Source organism: Rhinatrema bivittatum, chromosome 4, assembly GCF_901001135.1.
Source record: "Rhinatrema bivittatum chromosome 4, aRhiBiv1.1, whole genome shotgun sequence".
Taxonomy (NCBI): Eukaryota; Metazoa; Chordata; class Amphibia; order Gymnophiona; family Rhinatrematidae; genus Rhinatrema; species Rhinatrema bivittatum.
The window spans coordinates 68,892,920-68,911,118 of record NC_042618.1 but is presented as its reverse complement, the minus strand read 5'-3'; the positions used below and the strand labels follow the sequence as shown (position 1 = coordinate 68,911,118).

Genomic DNA, 18,199 nt, shown 5'->3' with positions numbered 1-18,199 from the left:
AACAGTGTGTGTGTGTATGCACATTATGTAACTGTATTCATTTTAACAGATCCCAAAACCAAACAAAAATAATATACTATCCTGAATAGAGGGAAATTTGTAAAAATGGCAGGGAGCTTGCGGGTCTGCAGGTACTTCTAGCATCTAAATTTAATCTGCTTTCAAGCAGCTGACCAGTCATGAAAAGTGTAATATAAATAAAAAATTTAATTTAATTTCTTGTACCCATAAATCTGCCAGCTCAGTTCCCAGCCACTGAAGACCACAGGTAGCTTTGTGCATTTTTCAAAATGAAATCCTTGTGTGTTTACCCTCACTGCCCCAACTTTGTAATGGCTCCACCCCTTTTCCTGTAAAACAGTGTGCATACTTTTCCCTACAATAAACCTGTCCCTGGTCCCAGCCCTTTTCCTGTGAAACATCATGCACACTTCTAACTGCATTAACTCGACCCTCGGCCCCAGCCGTTTAAGTATGAAAATGCATGCATACTTTTACCTGCATTAGCTCTGACCCTGGCCCCACCTCTTTTTCTATGAATCAGCATGCGTACGTTTACCTGCATTAACTTTGTCCCTGGCTCCACCCTTTTAAGTGTGAAACAGCATGTGTACTTTTACCTGCATGAACGCTGTCCCTGGCTCCACCCTTTTAAGTGTGAATCAGCATGCATACTTTTACCTGCATTAACTCTGTCCCTGGCTCCACCCTTTTAAGTGTGAAACAGCATGTGTACTTTTACCTGAATGAACGCTGTCCCTGGCTCCACCCTTTTAAGTGTGAATCAGCATGCATACTTTTACCTGCATTAACTCTGTCCCTGGCTCCACCCTTTTAAGTGTGAATCAGCATGCATACTTTTACCTGCATTAACTCTGTCCCTGGCCCCACCCTTTTAAGTGTGAATCAGCATGCATACTTTCACCTGCATTAACTCTGTCCCTGGCTCCACCCTTTTAAGTGTGAAACAGTGTGAATACTTTTACCTGCATGAGCTCTGTCCCCAGCCCTACCCCTTTAGGTGGTGAAACAATATGCATACTTTTACCTGCATTAAGCAGGGGGTGGTCTTTTTCAAAAGGCATTTTTATTCATGTATATATGTACATAAAAACTTTAAAAAATTGTCTTCCCTGTAAATAATTGAATAACTAAAGGCTGTGGTTTTTTTTTGGGGGGGGGGTTTAGATCAACAAAAGAAATGTTGCAGTGCGTAAGTATTTGAGACCTCATGAGTTTCTTCTTCAGATTTGGTCATTTTCATAATCCTTAATGTTTCAAATTCTGATTGAGCTAAAATTTTCATGAGTATATGAAAGTAGTGAGAGGCTGCGAATTCCTTATTTATTTTCTAGAAGATCACTTGAAGCAGTGTTCAGGAGATTAGCCTTTAACTTCTGAATAACCAGGACAATCCCCGAGGGTTGGCAGGCACCCCTCTCCAGCTTCCCCTACCTTGTATCTACTTTCCTTTCCCACAGGCTGTATCTTTTTCTTCCCCAACCTCTACATGTATTCTCTCTAGATGAGAAGCAGCCTTCTCCTGAATGTTTACCCCCCACAGATGCTTGTACTACTAGAAGTCCTTATAAGCAGTAGAGAGGGAATAGGCACGGCATGCCTATGTTTTATGAAGGATGGTAATGTTTCTGTTTTTCCATTGTTGCTCTGCATATAGAGGCTGGCTTGTGGCTTCCAGTTCAGTTCTCAGTAAATTTCCATTATACTTTCTGATCTCTTTAATCTGTATTTTGTGAGGGTCTGCCTGTTTCTGAATTTGTGACTGAGATGAGGATTTAGGTGAGGTATTTTGATGGCATATAATTTCTGTGTCGGGATCCATAGCAGCCTGGTTTCCTAATAAGAGCTTTTATTGGTGTTCTAGGGCCTGGTGTAAAATGTGAGGTGTTGCCTTTTTATAGATAAGATTGTTAGGCTTGTTTTGCTATGGGAGGCTTACTATATTGTAATGATGATCCTGTTTATTCATGGCTTTCTGAGGGCCAAGCTCACACTCAATGGGGCTGATGCAATATTAAATGCGGAAAGCGGGTAGTGACTTTTCAGCGCCCGCTTTCTTAACGGGTGCACGTCTCCCGCAAGGAGGGCGCCATGCAATAAACAATTAGGGGGTCTCGCTAGCAAGGAGGTGTTAGGTCGATTGCTCAACCTTAGCGCCTCCTTGCTAACGCGACCCCGTGGTTACCGGCGGTCTGCCAGTTATGAACATCAACGCCAATAAACCCGGCATCGGTTTTCATAACTGCAGTCAGCCGGTTATAAAAACCGACGCCGAGCATATCGCATTGGTCTTCAATACGGCCGGCTGAGGTTCTTTTTTTTTCTTTTTACTTTTAAAGAAGTACAGAAAAGCAATTTTTTCTGCTTTTCTGTACTTTTTTTCAATGCGCTCAGCTGAGCGATAAATGTGCTTCTGAGACCACACATTTTAAAAACTACGTGCGGGCATAGATTTGTGCCCGATTTGATAACATGGGCGCCCAGCCGCGTGTATGTTATAAAATCCGGGGTCAGCGCGAGCAAGGGGCTGCACACTTGTGCACCTTGCGCGCGCCGAGCCTAAGGGAGCCCTGATGGCCTTCCCTGTTCCCTCTGAGGCCCCCATCTTCCCCTCCCTTCCCCTACCTAACCCGCCCCCCAGCCCTACCTAAACCCCCTCCATACCTTTGTTATCCAAGTTGCGCCTGCCTCTGGGCAGACGTAGGTTGCGCGTGCCGGCCGAATGCCGACGCGTGAGCCCCTGGCACGACCGCTGTGCCGGAAGCCTCGGTCCCGCCCCCCAGGCTACCCCGGCCCGCCCTCAGCCCGCCCACTCCCCGCGTATGTCCCGGGGCTTGTGCGTGTCACCGGGTCTATGCAAAATAGGCTCGGCGCGTGCAGGAGCGGGTTTTCGGGGTTACGCGCATATAATCTGCCTCAATATGCGCATTGTAAGTGTTATTATTGCCTCAGGTTTTACTTTTGAACATTCCTTTTCATATAAAATTAATTTATAAATGTGTAATTTAATTGTGTGTGTCTGTAAAGGGTGTGGGGAGGTGTGTGTTTGGGGAGGTGATATGTGTGCAAGGCTGTAAGGTTTGCAAGGGTACCTCATACCCTTCCCTATCCATGGGTTCTGGGGTGGGGGGAGAGGGGTATGTCAGTTTTTAAAAACATAGGTTGCAGGATGGAGCTGGGCTTTATTTGATGGGCCTAGGGTAGACATAGAGGGGTAGATTTTCAGAGCCCTGCTCGCCTAAATCCGCCCAAAACCGAGCGGATTTAGGCGAGCAGGGCCCTGCGCGCCGGGAAGCCTATTTTACATAGGCCTCCCGGCGCGCGCAGAGCCCCGGGACTCGCGTAAGTCCCGGGGTTCTCGGAGGGGGGCGTGTCGGGGGCGTGTCGGGGGGCGGGCCCGGTCGTCGCGGCGTTCCGGGGGCGTGTCGGCAGCGTTTTGGGGGCGGGTACGGGGCGTGGCTACGGCCCGGGGGCGTGGCCGCGCCCTCCGTACCCGCCCCCAGGTCGCGGCCCGGCGCGCAGCAGGCCCGCTGGCGCGCGGGGATTTACGTCTCCCTCCGGGAGGCGTAAATCCCCCGACAAAGGTAAGGGGGGGGTGTAGACAGGGCCGGGTGGGTGGGTTAGGTAGGGGAAGGGAGGGTAAGGTGAGGGGAGGGCAAAGGAAAGTTCCCTCCGAGGCCGCTCCGATTTCGGAGCGGCCTTGGAGGGAACGGGGGGAGGCAGCGCGGCTCGGCGCGCGCAGGCTATACAAAATCGATAGCCTTGCGCGCGCCGATCCAGGATTTTAGTGGATACGCGCGGCTCCGCGCGTATCTACTAAAATCCAGCGTACTTTTGCTTGAGTCTGATGCGCAAGCAAAAGTAGGCTGATCGCGCTTCTTTTAAAATCTACCCCAGAATGAATCAAGGGAAGAGGGACAGCACAGTAATTTTTTGCACAGGGCAGCAAAAAAGCTAGCTCCGGCCCTGAGAGGGAGCATGTGCAGGAGAAGCAGTGTGATTTCACTGATACCGGCACCAGACATTCTGCTCAAAATGGCAACATACAGACCCAGGCCCGGCTGGTACCAATTTGTATGGAAGAAATTAACAATGGTGTCAGTCTTGGTCTGCTGGCACCACGTCTTAGCAATTTTCCAGCAGGGCAGGAGTGACCAGGGAATGGGGATTGCCCCTGCCCCATGAAGAAAGACAAATATGGTAAGAGAGCTCAGAGGAGAGGCACCCAGAATTTTGTTTTTGTGGGGGGGACGGGGGGACGACTGGTGTTGTCAGTGTCAGCATCCAGGAATACATTTTAAAAACAAAATAAATTAAAATTTCCATTTTCTTTTATTTTACTTTAAAAATGAATTGGAATGAAAATGGGAAATTTCATTAGAATTTTCCATTTCATTTCAAATGAATGCTAATCCCTGCTTTTAAATGTTCTTTTCTGGTGCACGGGTGGTGCAGCTCCCATGACCTAGGCCTAGGCTGCGGAGAGGGCTGGTCCAAGGAATAGGTTACTACCCATCCAGCTCTGCTTCGGCCTGGACAAATTCCTGTTTTGCCTATGCCTTGAGTTGGTCATGATCTTTGGATATAATTGTTTATGTTCCACCAATGAAACAGATCACAGAACTTGTTACTAGACTTCTGCTGTATTCAATGCATTCTTTAGAAGGAGGATATCAAATAAGTTTAATTGGCTCAAAAAAAAAAAAAAGCCTTGCTACACTTAGAAACACATTTTTTTTTGTAATCCTTCTAATCCTTGAACTTGCATTGCTCATTTCATGTCAACTCTGGATAAGTAAGTACTGGGAAATAAGACTTAGAGCGTCCATAATCAAAGGTCATGTAAAAAATGCAGCCCCTTTGCTCTGGGAAAACAAGACAGTCTGTTTATTTGGTAGCCATAAAAATCTCTTCTTTTCCAACACATCCTTTCAGTAGGATGTCCAGAAGCCTCTTATTCTCATAACTCATGAATGGTCTCACAGGAGAGGTGCTCAATCCAATGTGCATAAAGTGCACGCCAACTTGCACAACATGCATGTTCGTTTCACTAGGAAAGCGGCCTGCGAGAAATGTGTCGCTCTGCTTACTTCTCCCCCCGTGACTGATATTTATGGGCTGCTTCCTTTAAAACCGTACCATTATTTTGTTATGTGCGTTGGAAACAGTCATCACTTCTCCCGTTTCTCCAACCCTACAATCTAAATTTCCTGCTTACACTAACACCAGCCCCAGACTTAACCATTTGGGTGGAGAGACAACAAACTGTCAGTTTATTAATGAGGTGAAGAAGCCACGAGCAGACACAGCCACATCTCAGGAAGAACAAAGAGAGCCTTTGTGAAATGGAAAAGCTTGGCTAATGATGCGCCTTTTACCTTTGCACTTCTCAAAGTGAACCTGCTAGAACAGGAAATTGTGTTGGTAGCAAAACATACAATAGTTCCTGTCTCCCTGCTTTCTATTTGTTATCTGCCATTATACTTTATTGTTTATCATCAGATATATAAAAATGCAACATGCGGTGTATTAGAAGAGAGAGTAATAGAGGCACTGAGACACAGTGGAGAAAGCAATACAGTAGCCATGGTTACCAGTATAATGTAAATTGCCATAATTAATAACAAGAATCGGCAGGGAAATGTCCGTGGTGGCCTACAATATAAGTGATGCAATAGGATGGGGTATCCCTCACTTCACTTCCTCCCTTTCTCTTGCTATTCCTTTAACCCCAACTCAGGGTGACTGCTGAACTTTGCTGGGGCCGCAATAAATCCCAATGCTAAGTCCCAATTTTACAGTCACCAGTCCTTTTACCCCAGGATGTGGGTTCTTTTCTAATGGGCGGGGGGGGGGGGGGGAGGAAGCTATCCTTCAATACCCAAGGTGTAGGTAGAATCCCTTCCCTCTGTGTCACTCTCAGCTTTTCTGGATCTCACACTGGAAACAGGCTGGACTCACTGGTGGGTGTTCCAAATTAAATATTTACTTTGATTGATCAAAAATACTCAGTGCCCATGAATAACTTGTTTCCATACAGACTGAATCCCACTGGCTTAGATCTTTTCCTCGTCTGTGGAAGTGTCCCTCAGACTGGATCCTGAGGACTTTTTACCCTTCAGGGAGAGGACAGATAATTTTCCTAGGCAGGTGGGGTATCCTCTTTGTCCAAAACAGTACCTGAGGTCCAGAGGGTCTCCAACTGTTTCCCAAACCAGTCTCTGTCCTGTGCCCGAGGTGAAGACTCCAGGGAGGTGGGGAAAGTCTCCAGATGTCTCCCACCTCAGTCCTGTTCTCCTCTCCGATCTGCTACTGGATATCTCTGGATGAAAGTCCCAAGTTGAGAAAATAGCTCTTCACTTTCCCCAAGTTCTGGCCAAGGAAGGATGGCTCCCAACTTCCTGCCCCAACTCAGGAAAGACACCAAAATAGGATTACTGCTCAAAACCAAAAGGTAGAACTTTCTTTCAGTCTCTAATGGAATGAGTCACCTCTGTCCCTCCTCTGACTAGGACCAAGGGCTATCCAGATAGGGAAAAAAATCAGCTTCCAAAAGAAAGCTTCAGACTGTTTGAAAATCCTGGATCTATGCACAACCTTGTAGGCATGGGGTATCTGAGAAGGAAAAACCTTTTTAACTGTGTTTAGGCAGGATGGCCCAACCAAGATAACAGAGAACTACTAACAGATGTTTACTCTCCAATTCTATCAACAACAACAACAAAAATGCCATAATCACTCCTTCTACTCCCCTCCCTTATTCACACAGGAGCTTACCACTCCAGAAAACCTCAGAGGAGGTGCTGTTCAAAATGGTACGGCCCTTCTCCTAACTCACTAACCCCAGGATTGAACTAGAGCCATCTAGTGGAGACCTAAAGAGTCTCTACATTCCATTGCCCTCTGCCTTGCTCCTCCTCATTCTCTCTCTTCCTTTTCCTTCCCTTCACTTCCCTTATTTCTCTTGCCATGGCCTCTTTAGGCTATTTATTCCAACAGAACATAAAGAGATATTGGCCACATAGCAATTACACTCTGTATTTTCAGATCTTCTTTTATTTGCCTTACAACAAGGTTGAAATATAAGTGATAGTGTGGTCCATTCTGTTTTTAGTTCTATCAAGGAATCTGGTGATCTCACTCCAAATATAGAAAGTTATGCTCCCTGTGAACAGTGTTTGGTGTGCCACAGATGTTTCATGGAGATACTTTACCTTTTCCTGATCTATCTAATCATTGGATGAAGTTCCAGATTACTTGTGCTACTACTGGAGCAGTGTATTTAGTGTGATGCCTTTGTCAGTTAATGATTGTTGATAAAACTCAAAGGATGTTGAAAATCAGGATGATTGAACTTCATAGTTGTATCAATCAGAAGACAGAGGCTCCACTGATTGAACATACATAACAGCAATGCAAAGTTTTGAAGATCTTACATTTTCTGTATTAGAAAAACTTTCACTTAGCATTCATGGTGGAGACCTTGATAGTTGACATCTATCATCTTATCATCTCCTGCCCTTGTTAACCCCCTACCTGTTAATGTTATTATTGTAAAGCTTGTTGCTAAGTTATGTTACATTGTGAACCGAGGTGATGTTTTGCAAACGTGCCTCGGTATATAAGAAACCCTTAAATAAATAAATAAATAAATAAATCTACGTTACAAACAAAAATAGATATACAAACATCATACTGTATTTCCTTTAGGACTTAACAAAAAAAATCAATTGAATTGTTTATGTTTAAAGAAAAGGGTATTCATATAATTGTGAACTACAGATTTTATATTTTTTCTACAATATGATTTGTACATTTTTTTTAAATAAGTTGTTTATTCTGTAAAGAGTTTATGGTCACTTTAAGCAACTTGTCAATCAAATTGTCTTGCATTTGAAAATAGTGATTCTCCTGCCTTGCTTGGGTGTATAGGGAATAAGGTATATAAAGTAGAAACTTGATTTCTGCCATTTTGAACACTTTTGAGATGTTGCTCTCATGAAATTTGAAAAGTATCTATTTGAATTATCATTCCATATTTTATGTTGATTAATTCTTTTAAAGGAATTTTCTTTGGTTTGTCTTATAGTGCTGCTAAAAAATTGAACCTCCGATGCAGACAGTTGGATGCCAAAATGCCGTCAGTGTCAAGTTAGGCAGCTAAACAAATTCAAAGGTTATTCAGCCGAATTATGGGCTACTGGAAGAAGTATTTATGTGAGCAACATTACTGATAAGTATTTGTAGCCATTTGAGCAATTTTATGGAAAGAAACCTTTTTTGCATGAGCCTTTAATACATTTTTTTTGTCTTATGAATTTCAATTTTGAAAGTAACTTCACTGCGACTAAGTGGTACATGATAAAAACCGTAGTGCACTTTATAGATACACCCTATAACCTACTGCAGGCAAAAGACTGCAGGTTGAACATACAGCACTTGTCTAGCCAATACCACTTTTGTTTGCATTATTTTAAGCTAGAGGAGGACCTGATATGGCAATGAAATGAAAGGGTTTTCACAAGCCTTGTGTTCACTGATTACCTTCTACCATGATACTTTCCTAGCAGCTGGGTACATGAATGGCCCCGCAGCTCCCTGTGCATTGGGAGAAAACTAGCATCTGGAAGAGGTAGGGCCCATGAGCATGAATCAGTTTCCTTCTACTGCTGTTGGCTTATAATGCAGAGCCATCTTTAGACCTGGGCATGCAACAGCTGTGGGGCCCCTGCAATTGTGGGTCCTGGTGCAGTTGCACTTTTCGTACCTACCTAAAAATGGACCTGTCTCTTGCAGTGGCAGTCAGCGAAACATGCCTCTCTGACTCAATGGCAGTAAAGGATCGCTTTTTACTGGGTCCCAGGCCAGGAGTGGCAACATGGGCTCAGCAACTCCCAGCTGGGAAAAAATTCTGGCTACCATATCTCCCTCTTACATTGTAGCTTAGTTCTGCCTTCACATATATGTTTGAGTATGGAGCAACCATGCTGGTCACACCTGAAGATCTGGTTACAGAAACTGCTGCTGGACAAAGGACCCCTGTCCTCCATGAGACTCTCCCCTCTTTCCATCCCCCTAGCGAACTGTACACATGTGGCCTAACTTTAAAACCTATCTCTGGTACAGCCATTTATGCATGTAAGTGGCTATATGAATATTTATGCTCATATTTTATAAACTGCACAATTGGAGCTGCACAAATTTACAAAATGCCAGGTAGTTGTGCTCTGAAAGTGCATGTGCGTGTTTCAGTATGCACAAATATTCCAATGCAAGAAAATCCTTACTTTCTCTACCTATTTTATAAACATATGTGCATATATTTTAGGAGCAAAAATAATATAACATGTACACATAATAACACTGATTTATATGGAGAATCAAGTATTTTATAAAGTATGCACATAAACCGTTTTGAAAATACTCGTGTACGTAATTAAAATCACCAGTTCGCCAAAACCTTCCCCAGTTTACCCAGTTGTTTCCAGTTCACTTAGACCCTCAACACTTCATCCTGAACCTCCACCAGTTCATCCAGACATCTCACCCAAAAACTGCGGACAAGTCCAATTTCTCTTGCACCAATCAATTAGCAAGTATAAAAGTGTAATAAGTTTGCTAATATATACACGTATATCTCTTACAAAACAGTAACTACTACACGTACATCTGAACGCTGCCATGGAACACCCCTAGCCTGTCCCTTTTTTCCCACAGGTAAAAAATGTACGCGCGAAATGGAAAATGCACTCATACTCAAGTGCATGCTATTTTTATGTGTTAAACCCCTTTGAAAATTTAGTCCCCAATGACTCAGAGAATACTCATAAGAATTGCTAGTCTTTCCTTTAAGTGGGACAGATATTTTGACAGTGTAATTGCATTGCTGAACATTAACACTAGCTACCACTGGGAAAAATCCTCTTAAAATTGTTTTAACCCTTTAATGCTCACCAGTTGTGGAGTCAATTCACCTTCACTGTTTTTGAGCTCTGCAGGGTGACAATCTCCTGATATTCAGCTTTTGGTAAACAAAAAAAACAAAACAAAAAAAGAAGGTCTATGTGAGAGATATGTCAGGTGAATCAAAAATATTTGACTTGGCTCAACAAAAGAAATGTAGGGTGTTCAAGAGGCAGAATCACTATTGGGGTAATTTTCAAAAGCATGTAGCATTTACATGTGAAAAAGTGCATGCAGAAGTGAATTTGCACATACCTTTACACGTACTGCAAAGCATTCCCCGGGGTGGGGAAATCATTTACACATGCACTTTTCACTTTTGGAAGTATGCACGTAAATGGGGGGGGGGGGGTATTATTTTTTATTTAACAGTTCACATACTGTCAATTTTGTGGACTCTTACACTTGCTCTCTGCTAAGTATAATGAACATTACCTATATTGCGCTAAGATCCGCACAGTTCTATCCAGAGTAGGGACATCTCCAGAAAGACCCTGGCTATGGCCACGCAGTTTCTTTTACAGTCTATGAAACAAGCTGCACCATATTACAAAATGAAATGGGAAAGTGACAGATCTTTCCACTCATAAAAATCACTGGCTGCACTTATGGCAAAAGCCCCTTTTAAAGAGACAGCATTACCTTCTCCGCAGTATATTGGTACTCATCTTCTTCAAAACACTTTGACACCTCAACTATGTAATTCCCAATCTGAACAAAAGGCATCATTAATCCTCTATAATGTCCATCCACTTCTTTAAAATGTTAGAAATGTTCTGCTTCTCATAATAATGTCCTTAAATCCACTGGGATCTTTCTGGGATCTTCCTGCCAGGATACCATTAGATCAGCAAATTACTCCTTCTACGTCACAGCATGGCATTAAGAAAATATATAATCCATCCTCATGGCTATATGCACATTGCACAATCCTCTGAAAAATATAGAGTATCCTTTTCACACACAAAGTATTCATTGAAAGCCTGTTCACACAGAAGGTCAGCCTGTCTTTCTACACCACAGTAACCACACTAACCTAGCTAACTACCATACATCATGGAAGACAGCTTGCAAGACAAATCATCCTACTGAAGGCATTCTTAGAAACCAGGAATGACGTCCATAGCAAGCAAAAGACCCTGGCATCCAGACACTAAGAAACCACTTCAGTATCCAATTTGGTATAACTTTTCAAGACATGCATGACTTCTTGTTCATGAAGCACAGCTGCTAGCAAAGCACACTGTAAGGATGATAACATCCTCCAGCCTCTACGCAAAAAAACAGGGAGAAAGAAGAACAAAATTTGTTTCTGAGGTGCTATTAATAGATGAGCTGCAGGGGAAGGTGCTAGGCTTATGGAAGAAGGGGGGCTCCTTTTCCTACAGCCATACTTTGTGACTCTCTGCCACAGCCCCTGGGTCTCAGAGCTAACTCTCTACATGCACGGGATCTAGAGAGTAGATATGGAAGCAGAAGGTCCAAAAAGGAAGAAGCAGCATTATGATCACTGCCTGGAATGCCTCTGGCAAAACTATGATGAGGAATCAGAAAGGCTGAACCCTCCTGGCTTGCAACCCTCCTTCCTGACACTGAGTCATCCTGCTTTCTAGAATGCAGAGGTAGGTGACAGAGAGCATGGCTCCACTGGCATTAATTGCATTCAAAGATGATTGTGTCTCACTGTTCCAAGCATGTCAGATGTTGCTCTCACATTTGCAGGTGGCAATCAAATGTTTGTACATCTGATGCACAGATGCAGGCTTAGCCTCTTGAGCTGGCACATGACTCAGCTTCATATAGTGCCTGCTAATTCTCTTAAGCAGTATGAAAGCACCTAACAGGTCACCTTATTCTTCTTGAGTCATCATGTCTTCTCTCAAGATCCACATTACACTCAAGAGATAGCTGATTCACAGGAATTTCTCTGGGATGATACTTTCACCTTTCGGTTAGCTCAGAAGATGCAGGAAGAGAGGTCAAAAGATTTTGGTTTCCTCCCAATACTTCACTCCGACGTTAGGATGTAAGCATGCTCTGTACGCTCCCTCTACCCTGTTCCAGACGTTGCTGACATCAGCAGAGTGATTTGGCATATCAGAAAAGAGATAATGCACTTCATGCATACTGTAATGAAGCTGATAATTTATTACACACATGACAGTGAGGGGAAGCCTAAAAACCTGTGTAAAAGGAGGTTACTCCAGTTTACCAAGATGTACAGGGCCTCTCCACAGGTTTTTTCAATCTCAGGATACAATTAATTAATTGCATTCTCCTAGGGCAGCAAATACATTGTTGCTGGAAAGTTTTCTAAGTCCCAAGTGAGGATGAATTGAGCTCTTTGTTAGTGTGTTGCATCAGGAAATCTGGATTCCTGGAACTGAAGGTTAATAGACGAGTCTGTGAGAAAACAGATAGTACCTTTGACTTGTTTGTTTCTATAGAACCATACATAGCCAATTTAATTCACGCCTAAAACTTGCAAGCATTGGATTCTTTCTGTAGGTTATACCTTTTATTTTAGCATTCCAAAGATGTTATGGTACGTGAGCTTTCAAGACTACATAAGCCCTTTCTTCAGATGAGACGTATGTGGTCTCAAAAGTTCACATGCTACAACATCTTTAGATTATTCTTATGTTTGTACAATGAAAGGCATCACAAAGTATATAGTTTTCTTTGGGACCACTATGTCTACCAGAACTCTGCACTGCTTAATACTGGGAGCAATAATACCATATCAAGAACTAAACTCTGTTACTATCCTTCCATTTACCTCTCTATGGAATTTAAACTTAAATTGTTTAGCACAATTTCAGAGGCATGTAATATATTCATCTTGTTTTTTTATCTTGCAGTTTTTGCCTTGATGTAAACATTAAATACATCTAGTTGCATAATGCTTAACTCCACATGGCTCAGTATACTCTTCAGTAATAATAACAAAATCATTACCAGCAATATCCACATACAAGCCATTGCAGAAGGCAATCTATACTGGCTGCATTTACTACAGGTTCAGGGGCGGATTGGCCTGTTGGGGGATTGGGCATCCCCTAGTGGGTCAGTTGCGCTAGTCACGTGGTCTGCCGAGTGCGGCCGTGACAGAGCTGCACGCGGCAGACCATGTGATATCGCCTGGGCGTCCATCTCTAAGGAATCTATTTGACAGAGAAAGATTATTTCTGATAAAGATTCTGCACTTGCACTACAGCTCCTGATGAAGCAGCTGATGCTGCGAAACTTCGGCCGTATGTTGAGCTTGATTTAAATCACAACAATTCTGACAACAGCAGTGCTATTGAATTGAAGATCAAATATAAATACAAAATATATTTAAAAAACCCGCAAAATTGAAAAAAAGACATAAAAAGATACAATTTTCTGCCGCAAATGATTAGAGGTCCGGGCGCTCTCTTTTTGAAATTATAGAGAACACGCTGTCAGGCTTGATGATGCGGCTATATAATTAATAAAAAAATCTTTTACACATTTTGGGAAGCGGTAATTCAATATAAGACTTTCTGATGTGACATTTCCTTTTTTGTATACAACCAATAGCCTTTGCCCATACTATGTCACAGGGGCTACCGGTGCCATTGGACAGCCCCTGTCACATGGTAGGAGCACAAGATGACGCCGATGGCCATGTGACAGGGGCTGACCAATGGCACCGGTAGCCCCTGTGACAAAGGCTATCCGCGCCATGATGAAACCGGCACCGAGGGTGTGAGTGCAGGGGATGGCTCCCGGACCCCCCGCTGGACCACCAGGGAGTTTTGGTAAGTCTTGGGGGGGTCAGGAGGGTGGGGGGTTGTAGTTAATTTGAATTTTAGCTGGGACACGAATAAAAATCGCCGTATTAACGCATCAGGGCGCCATACAGCCGAATGCAACGTATCTGCTCCCTGACGAATCCGAATCACGAATGCAATGTATGGCGTCCCTCTGCACATCCCTACTACAAGCTGCAGAATCAAGTATGGCTCTCTATCAAAGGAGGTGTCAACATCAAGTGGTTTCAGCGCCAAGATCTCAGACCAACGGTCATCCAATGTGCCTACTACCTGCTGTGACTCTTTGAAGCTGAAATTTGATCTGCTTTGGTAACTCCTATTGTGTTTCCCAGTATTGGGGAGCTGAGAAAAGTAGTTGGTGTAGTGCCAAGAGCAGTACAAGAAGCTGCAATGGAGGCTGAAGAAAATCTGAGATCTCCTACCTTGTACAGACAGAATAGAGGACATAGGGAAGCAACCTAACAAGCTGTTGGGACCCATAGCAGCAGCAGTGGAAGGACCAGGGGCACCAGGATGAATACCAGAAAGACTGGGACCAATTCTCCAGAAAATCTTGTAGTGGCCCCATTTGAAGAGGAAGTGGCTGGAAGTGAAGAGGAGCTCCTGTGTTAGTTCCCATTCCAGGAGGAAGAGGGAAGAGTCAGATTTGGGCTGAATCTTGTAGAGGTTCAGGGTTGAGAGAAGAGGAGTGGTGTGAGAAGAGAAGTGGTCTCCCATGAAGGGGGAGAGGGCAGCTGGTGCAATGGCTGCATTAAGAAGAGTCTAGGAGGAGATGATACCTTATTCTACTAATTTTTTATTTGTCTTTCAGTATCCGGTTAGGATCTGGAGGATGGAGTGATAAGGAGAGTTAATTGCTCTAACCTGGCAATTTTAATTAACAGGCATGTTGGGTCTCTAATCCGGGGACTCAAGGAAAATAATTATAGTGTGGTATTCTCTCCCCATGGATATGATGCTGAGAGTAGCAATTAACCTAAATTTTTTTACAAATGTTTAGGAGTGTATTGACTTGGTTCAATGCCAGCTACTCATGTAGTTGGTAGATAAGATGATTTTGCCAATACCTATCTGATTGGCATGGTTGTTGTGAATAAGAGATGATGGCCTGGATTTTGAGAATGGCTGTGTTGTTCTTTTCACACAGAATAATATGGTTCAATTCATAGAATGCTTAGTGCACATATTTATTTAGGTATAGTTGTAGATTTGGGTAAAGTACAAATTATCCAAGAGTCTACAGCTATCTGATATTTTTTTTGTTTACTTCATATTTTCTTGGCTAAGGGAAATGTAATATATGTGTGTTGTAAATATATTAATAGTTGGGTACAGATTCTCTCATGAGATCTAAGAGTTTGAAATGTCTACTAAATGTTGATCTATTCTCAGTGTTCTACCATTTTCTTGACCAAAGAAAATAGCATGTGGGTATTGAATTATGTGTCATATCTTAATTGATTTTTGTCAGCCGGTGGTAGCATCCTAATGTATTCTCAGGTGTTTTTCCTGTGATGGACACAAAGAATCAAGATGGCTACTTTATGTTCCACACCTGTGGGAGTTCCTTTCTATCTTGGGTGCTGTTTCCCAAAAAAATACTTTTGTGTTTTGTCCTGTATAATGTATTAAGAAATGTACTGGAAAACAAATTGCTCACTATGGGGGTAATGTTCATTAAGTTGGCAAACAGACAAGTTATCTGACTACAGTTGGCTGGATAATTTGGCCTGGATATTCAGTGGGATAAACATCCCACTGAATATCCATAACTAAAGTTTTCTGGCTAATTGAAACTGGATAACTTTACAGATAATTTATGTCATTTATTTATTTATTTTCAAGTTTTTATATACCGCACCATGGGGTAGTAGTCTATCCATCTAGGCAGTTTACATAATAAAACATACACAATATCTTAACTTACATCATTTAAAATACAATACAGTTACAATATAGATACAATACAGTAATAACAAATACTAATATTATTGAAATCATATTTAAGGAATTCATTGCGGTAGGTTGTATGCACATGTAAATAAATATGTTTTCAGAGCTTTTTTGAACTCAATACGGTTTACTATTAAGCGAATATATTCTGGAATTGAGTTCCATAAAATAAAGCCTGCAACTGAAAAGGCTCATTTTCTTGTCAATGCTAAGCTTGCAGATTTTATTGATGGAATTTCCAAAATGCATTTATCCATGGATCGGAGCTGTCTAGTAGGCTTGTATATTCTGAGTAAAGAGCATAAACAGATTGAGTTAGGATTATGTAGTAGATTGTGAATCATGGAAAGAATTTTATATGAAATACGGTACGATATTAGAAGCCAATGTAAACGGTACACAATAGGTGTAATATGATCCCTGTGTGATACGTTGTATAGCATTCGAGCGGTGGCATTTTGCACAAGCTGCAATGGTTTTATCGAAGAGAGAGGTAGTCCGAGGTATAAGGAATTACAATAATCCAATGTAGTAAGAATCAAGGCTTGGGTAACAAGACGAAAATCATTTGGAAGTAGTAGCGGCTTAAGTTTCTTCAACATGTATATTTTGAAAAAAGATTTTTTTACTATTTCTGAGATATTGTTGGATAGTGATAATCGTGAATCTATGATCATTCCTAGGTTTTTTGCGTGAGATTTAATATGAATATGTTGGTTTTCAAATTTGAACGATTGAGGCGGTTGGTGGTTAAATCTGGCACTGTAGATAAATAAATTAATTCTGTTTTGGTAGTGTTTAATTTTAATCTGTTATGGGATAGCCATGTTTTTATTGTTGATAAGTAGAGTTGTAACAGAGAAAATGTTTTGGACCAAGAATCGGTAAATGGAACTGTAAAATGTATGTTGTCTGCATATATTTTGAAGTTTAGACTTAAACCAACAAGGAGGCGGCATAAGGGTAAAAGATATATGTTAAATAATAAGGCAGAAAGTGCCGAGCCTTGTGGAACTCCTGTTTTTGTTGTATACCAGTCAGATTTGCACTTGCCCATTGTAATTCTTTGAGGGCGCATTGAGATGAAAGAAGAAAACCATTGAAAAGCAGAACCATTAATGCCAATTTGATATAGATTGGAAAGTAAGATGTCATGATTGAGAGTGTCAAATGCCGCAGATATATCAAGTAAGATAAACGGGTATTATATTAAATATTGCTGATTAGGTTTAAAGTTATGTGCTGTGATAAGCCAGATAACTTTAGGCTTAACTAGCTATATTCAAAAGACTATAGCTGGCTAAGTGGCGAAAAGCTAGGTATTTAAAAAAAAAAGATGCGAGCCTACTGGCCCGAACACAACCCCCTTCTTCCCGAGCCTGGAATCTCCTCCCTAAAACCCCTTCTATCTATTTTAAAAAAAATTGGGGTCAGGACCAGAGCCAGTCTTGGCCCCTCCCCCATGCCCTGCTCTCTGATCCAATATAAATGTTTAAGATTTTAAATCTCCAGAGCCCCCATCCTCCCCACCCCTTATCCTTATAGTATTAAAAATCATGCACCCAGGCACTTTTAGTACCCCACTGCTTGGAGGTTGTACCTGTGGATTTATGTTGGGCCATCATCGATGAAATAAATTCATCAATCTCTGATGGCAATATGGATCTCCATCTGGTTCAACCTGAACAGAAATGGATTTACAGATTTTAAACCATTATCCCATTTGATTTAAATGGGGAAACTGATTAATCTGTTTTTTTTGTGACTTTGGGGAATTTCCTATTGGATTATTTTAAACTAGTGTTTGTGTGTCCCCTTTAAATAGATGTTCTGTTAAGTTATGTCATTTCCACTTCCTTGTAGGTCCCCCGAGGCAGCCGCGGTGTGAAACACCTGTGTCTGGACTGTTTTGTTTGTTTAAAGACCAGTGGGCCACTACATCAAGACTGTGTACTGATTGGAATTTACACTGAGAGAGGTTTTACATTTGAAAATTGGACTGGTGATCATTCCATAAGCTAAGTGACTCTGTTGTATAAAGTTGTGGTCTACTCTCTTTGGATTTATTTGATGTCACTTCCAGGAATTTTTTTCTCTTTGAAATTTGATTTTTTAAAGTTCTGCATTTAAAAATATTTAAAAACCAAGTGATAAGCAATTGCTTCCATAAGACTTGGCAAAAGATGACAAGAGTGGGGAATAGCTTTCAGCAGAGTAACTGCACTGAGAGCCTCGTTTGATGCCTTTAATTTAGTTAAAAGTGTAATTTTTGAAAAATTGTTTGGTGGGTAATACTTTCTATAATTGACAGTTTTGCTTGATGAGCTATATGGTGAAGTGTTTGCCCCTTAGTGTTTAATTATAGTCTGAGGTTTATTGAATAACAGGATGGTTTTTCTCCGCAAGAGGATGGGACAGGAGGGGGGTGTAAAAGGTGCTTCCTTGAGACACTGGGAGTTAAA

The 18,199-nt window shown here is 42.0% G+C and overlaps 1 long non-coding RNA gene across 1 annotated transcript in view; it reads left to right on the top strand.

Annotated features, from left to right (window-relative positions):
* LOC115089315 overlaps positions 1-17,969 on the top strand; it is a 57,623-nt gene extending 39,654 nt beyond the window's left edge. Inside the window, exons 2-3 of the long non-coding RNA XR_003856064.1 lie at positions 8,111-8,238; positions 17,601-17,969. This is a non-coding gene — a long non-coding RNA (uncharacterized LOC115089315). The remainder of the gene's footprint in view (positions 1-8,110; positions 8,239-17,600) is intronic.
* The last annotated feature ends 230 nt before the right edge of the window (positions 17,970-18,199 follow it).